This window comes from Penaeus japonicus, unplaced genomic scaffold (genome assembly GCF_977035675.1).
Source record: "Penaeus japonicus unplaced genomic scaffold, GWHDUDI00000001_assembly GWHDUDI00000006, whole genome shotgun sequence".
Classification (NCBI taxonomy): domain Eukaryota; kingdom Metazoa; phylum Arthropoda; class Malacostraca; order Decapoda; family Penaeidae; genus Penaeus; species Penaeus japonicus.
The window spans coordinates 13,204,826-13,209,825 of record NW_028234408.1 but is presented as its reverse complement, the minus strand read 5'-3'; the positions used below and the strand labels follow the sequence as shown (position 1 = coordinate 13,209,825).

General features: G+C 41.0%; 1 protein-coding gene across 1 annotated transcript in view; it reads right to left on the bottom strand.

Moving 5' to 3' along the window:
* Positions 1–1,994, bottom strand: part of LOC122255032 (protein amalgam) — a 98,069-nt gene extending 96,075 nt beyond the window's left edge. Inside the window, exon 1 of the mRNA XM_086537677.1 lies at positions 1,719–1,994. The gene's annotated coding sequence lies outside the window, so the exon portion shown is untranslated. The remainder of the gene's footprint in view (positions 1–1,718) is intronic.
* Positions 1,995–5,000: the final 3,006 nt, after the last annotated feature.

The window sequence follows — 5,000 nt, the reverse complement described above, 5'->3', positions numbered from 1 at the left end:
AAAAAACACGGCTTTTTCCTGAGCCAAACTTAGAGCTCTCAACAAGCAAAACAGCAACAGCACAATAAAGTCCAGCATCATTCTCAGCATGCCGGATCAGTGCTACGCAGTTTGCAGCAGCATCCTCTCCAGCTGTCGTGTACAGGCGTCGCCGTGTTATTGCAGAATCACCCTTCATCAGCATCTCTTCCTTATTGAGCCTGATCATGATATGCAGCTGTCTGAGTGAACATTTTTCCGGGTTGTCTTTTGTAGTTGTAAGGTAAGCTTTTGTCTGAATAAGGTTCATTTTCTTTTTCCCTTGGTTTGTGTGTTTCGTGTGTATCAAATTTAATTTTTCTTTAAATCTGGATACCTATACTCTCTTTCGATCCCTTCTTCTCAATCTGTTTCAAATTCTTTATCTTTAATGATTTCTCTCTACTCATTTATTTGCATTTCCTCGTGTCTATCTATTTTTCCTTCTCTCCCTCCTACTCTCCTATACTTCATCTCTTTCTCTCTCTCTCTCTCTCTCTCTCTCCCATCTCCCTCTCATCTTTCTTTCTTTCCTTCTCTCTCTCTCTCTTTTGCTTAATCCATCTATTCATTTCCTTTACCGCTTCCCCTGCCCTCCCCTCTCTCTTTCTCTCTCTCTCGCTATCCATCCTTCTCTCTCGTTCCCTCTCTCCATCCCCCTTTCTCTCTCTCTCTCTCTCTCTCTCTCTCTCTCTCTCTCTCTCTCTCTCTCTCTCTCTCTCTCTCTCCCTCTCTCTCTGCCTGCCTCTGATGTCTGTACCTGTTACAACAATAACAACCCAGCCACTGCCTTTCTGCAGGTGACAAGTACAGGTATGGATCGGTTGCCAAAGAAAAGTCCTAGACAAAGGCGGGGTGATTGTATAACAAACGCTCCATTTCATAAAGGGCATATAGATAAAAAGACGATATGTCACACACGCTACAATGACATATCGACTGCACACGCATACACTCGTACTCTTTAAGTTACGCAGAATACGGACATCACAGACAAGGCATTAAGCTGTTACAACATTTATCATAACTTTTTTTTTTTTTACATGATGGAAGTGAAAACATAAGCTAATATCAACGTAGCACCCTCCGTTATAAACAAATGTGGATCGGTAATTTGAAACTCGTCAATGCTTTTAACGAGTAAAGTCACTGATGAGAATGTCATAAAGTTATAAACAACTTTGACAGTTAAGAGCTCAAGTTTCAGCCGGTCACACTAAAGAAACAAAAACAAAAAACAAATGAAAAAAAAGAGACACAACGATGTTATTCTACTTTCTCGTGCATTAAAAACAGAGAGAAAAAGAAAAGGGGAATATACAAAAAGAAAATGTTACAGTATGAAAGAAAAGAGATTTTTAAAGTCGTACTTTTAAAAGTGCTTGAGGATAAATAGGACACTCTCTCATCTCCCTCTCTCTCCCCAACGAAAAGACGAGAGGACAAAGCCAATTACACACATAGGACACTCCACTCTGACAGTCCGGGTGCAAAATCAACGCGTTGCTGTTTAGCTAAGAAAAATTACAGTAAACAGAAGGACAAAGAAGCGAAATACCATGGAACATTTTTCTTCTTTCTCTCTCTCTCTCCTTTTCTCTCGCTCTCTCTCTCTCTCTCTCTTCACTTTACACCATGTTTCACACACACACACACACACATACACACCTAGTCTTAAAACGCGCATTTCATGTAGTTACCTTAAGGTTGGCCACCAGGAAAGCTCGCTCCTCGAGAACCACTTGAGGTTCTTTTCATCGCTGTTTAACTGATGTGGTCGGGGTATTTGCTTGGCCAAAAGTTTTGCATTAAAGAAAAGGGACTAGTAGTTTTTGGGGGGATGGGAGGTTTGCTTTGTATTTTGTGTTTTTAAGAAGAATAGAATCACCAATCGAAAAAATAAAACGCTGTAAAGAGATAAAATCACTCAGTGTATTTCCTCTTCCTAGACAAAAAAAAAAAAAAAAAAAAAAAAATCACACAGTTCCCGTCAGTGCTGCACAATATCAAGTCCCGGCATCTCTCTAGAAAACTTAAGAAGAAGGGCTAGAAAGAAGACAATGTTCTCGAAGAGAAAGAAGACAATGTTCTCTAGAACAGACGAAGAAGAGAAGAAAAGCAACAAGTTGACACAGGAGAAAAAGTGAGAGAAAAGGAGATAAAAGCAGAGAGACAGCACAGCACGCAAACGAGAGAAGGGGAACAGGCCAGGCCCACCGACCGAGAGCAGGGGCAGCACGCTCCCTCACAGCACCGAGGTTCGAGCAACACTGAGGGAGAGCGAGCCGCGAGGTGATGTGTGCAGCCCCGGACGCTCTCGCTGGGCACCGCGGCCTTAGCGACCCGTGTGCCGTTGGTGGCGTCCGCGGTCTCAACCTGGCAATTGCACCTTCGTGACACCTGCTTGATGAGGAGGCACTGGGGATCTGAGTTTTTTTTTTTTCTTCTTCTTCTTCTTTTTTGTCTGCTCTTTTTTCCACAGTTACTTCTTACCCAAAACGGAATCTTTCTCGATCTATATTTCTGTTTTCCCTTTAATCCTTCCAATCTTTTTCCTCCGTTTTATTTCTCTCTCTCTCTCTCTCTAGCTCGCTCACTCGTTCTCGCTCTCCCTGTGTGTCTGACAACATTCCTATTATAGATTCAGATACACCAAAAAATACTTTCATATATTGTGTTTCCAACTGATATGCGACACTTATAAGTGAAAACTTATTCTCGAACTTTAAAACATAATAATCATACAATATTACTCTACACACCTTTACGATATCATGTATCAGTAGCTCATGATAAATACATCCGCAGTATCTGTCCCTTAAGCAAATAAGGGAATTTTGAAGCAATAATGATACGCATTCACCTTCTACTTAATTAATGCAATACAATTAACAAAAGCATCGCCATTGTCAAAGTTTTCCCCGTAATATAAGCAGATAAAAGCAAATTCATTAATTATAACGATATAATGGCTACAATGGGATATCAGATTAAGGTTGTCAATGAAGATAATACTACCAGTGTTGAATGCAGATAGTAATGATGATTATCAGAAAGGCGATGGCTAGAGTAATGGTGATTATCAGAAAGGCGGTGGTTAGGGTAATGATGATTATCAGAAAGGCGGTGGTTAGGGTAATGATGATTATCAGAAAGGCGGTGGTTAGAGTAATGATGATTATCAGAAAGGCGGTGGTTAGAGTAACGATGATTATCAGAAAGGCGGTGGTTAGAGTAGTGATGATTATCAGAAAGGCGGTGGTTAGAGTAACGATGATTATTAGAAAGGCGGTGGTTAGAGTAGTGATGATTATCAGAAAGGCGGTGGTTAGAGTAACGATGATTATCAGAAAGGCGGTGGTTAGAGTAGTGATGATTATCAGAAAGGCGGTGGTTAGAGTAGTGATGATTATCAGAAAGGCGGTGGTTAGAGTAGTGATGATTATCAGAAAGGCGGTGGTTAGGGTAATGATGATTATTAGAAAGGCGGTGGTTAGAGTAACGATGATTATCAGAAAGGCGGTGGTTAGAGTAGTGATGATTATCAGAAAGGCGGTGGTTAGAGTAACGATGATTATTAGAAAGGCGGTGGTTAGAGTAGTGATGATTATCAGAAAGGCGGTGGTTAGAGTAACGATGATTATCAGAAAGGCGGTGGTTAGAGTAGTGATGATTATCAGAAAGGCGGTGGTTAGAGTAACGATGATTATTAGAAAGGCGGTGGTTAGAGTAGTGATGATTATCAGAAAGGCGGTGGTTAGAGTAACGATGATTATCAGAAAGGCGGTGGTTAGAGTAGTGATGATTATCAGAAAGGCGGTGGTTAGAGTAGTGATGATTATCAGAAAGGCGGTGGTTAGGGTAATGATGATTATTAGAAAGGCGGTGGTTAGAGTAGTGATGATTATCAGAAAGGCGGTGGTTAGAGTAACGATGATTATTAGAAAGGCGGTGGTTAGAGTAGTGATGATTATCAGAAAGGCGGTGGTTAGAGTAACGATGATTATCAGAAAGGCGGTGGTTAGAGTAACGATGATTATCAGAAAGGCGGTGGTTTGAGTAATGATGATTATTAGAAAGGCGGTGGTTAGAGTAGTGATGATTATCAGAAAGGCGGTGGTTAGAGTAACGATGATTATCAGAAAGGCGGTGGTTAGAGTAGTGATGATTATCAGAAAGGCGGTGGTTAGAGTAACGATGATTATTAGAAAGGCGGTGGTTAGAGTAGTGATGATTATCAGAAAGGCGGTGGTTAGAGTAACGATGATTATCAGAAAGGCGGTGGTTAGAGTAACGATGATTATCAGAAAGGCGGTGGTTAGAGTAACGATGATTATCAGAAAGGCGGTGGTTAGAGTAATGATGATTATCAGAAAGGCGGTGGTTAGGGTAATGATGATTATCAGAAAAAAGGTGGTAAGGGTAATGATGATTATCAGAAAGGCAGTGGTTAGAGTAATGATGATTATCAGAAAGGCGGTGGTTAGAGTAACGATGATTATCAGAAAGGCGGTGGTTAGAGTAATGATGATTATCAGAAAGGCGGTCGTTAGAGTAACGATTATCAGAAAGGCGGTGGTTAGAGTAACGATGATTATCAGAAAGGCGGTGGTTAGGGTAATGATGATTATCAGAAAGGCGGTGGTTAGAGTAACGATGATTATCAGAAAGGCGGTGGTTAGAGTAATGATGATTATCAGAAAGGCGGTGGTTAGAGTAACGATTATCAGAAAGGCGGTGGTTAGAGTAACGATGATTATCAGAAAGGCGGTGGTTAGGGTAATGATGATTATCAGAAAGGCGGTGGTTAGAGTAACGATGATTATCAGAAAGGCGGTGGTTAGGGTAATGATGATTATCAGAAAGGCGGTGGTTAGAGTAACGATGATTATCAGAAAGGCGGTGGTTAGAGTAATGATGATTATCAGAAAGGCGGTCGTTAGAGTAACGATTATCAGAAAGGCGGTGGTTAGAGTAACGAT